Source organism: Bison bison, unplaced genomic scaffold, assembly GCF_000754665.1.
Source record: "Bison bison bison isolate TAMUID 2011002044 unplaced genomic scaffold, Bison_UMD1.0 scf7180017864527, whole genome shotgun sequence".
NCBI lineage: Eukaryota > Metazoa > Chordata > Mammalia > Artiodactyla > Bovidae > Bison > Bison bison.
Genome location: NW_011495078.1, coordinates 9,860,285 through 9,860,891, shown reverse-complemented (window position 1 = coordinate 9,860,891; position 607 = coordinate 9,860,285). Strand labels below are relative to the sequence as shown.

Below are 607 nucleotides of genomic sequence, written 5' to 3'. Positions count from 1 at the left end.
ATATGTATACATACATCCCCTCCCTCGTGGGTACCCCTCCCTCCCCCCATGCCATCCCTCTACGGCACCACAGAGCAACACGCTGAGCTCTCTGTGCTCCTCTCCCTCATGCCATCCCTCTAGGGCACCACAGAGCACCACGCTGAGCTCTCTGTGCTCCTCTCCCCCATGCCATCCCTCTAGGGCATCACAGAGCGCCACGCTGAGATCCCTGTGCTCCTCTCCCCCATGCCATCCCTCTAGGGCATCACAGAGCACCACGCTGAGCTCCCTGTGCTCCTCTCCCCCATGCCATCCCTCTAGGGCATCACAGAGCGCCACGCTGAGATCCCTGTGCTCCTCTCCCCCATGCCATCCCTCTAGGGCATCACAGAGCACCACGCTGAGCTCCCTGTGCTCCTCTCCCCCATGCCATCCCTCTAGGGCATCACAGAGCGCCACGCTGAGATCCCTGTGCTCCTCTCCCCCATGCCATCCCTCTAGGGCATCACAGAGCACCACGCTGAGCTCCCTGTGCTCCTCTCCCCCATGCCATCCCTCTAGGGCATCACAGAGCGCCACGCTGAGATCCCTGTGCTCCTCTCCCCCATGCCATCCCTCTAGGGCA

At 62.4% G+C, this 607-nt stretch overlaps 1 protein-coding gene across 1 annotated transcript in view; it reads right to left on the bottom strand.

Moving 5' to 3' along the window:
• NALCN (sodium leak channel, non-selective) overlaps nt 1-607 on the bottom strand; it is a 284,614-nt gene that overhangs the window by 22,773 nt on the left and 261,234 nt on the right. The gene's annotated exons all lie outside the window — the stretch shown is intronic.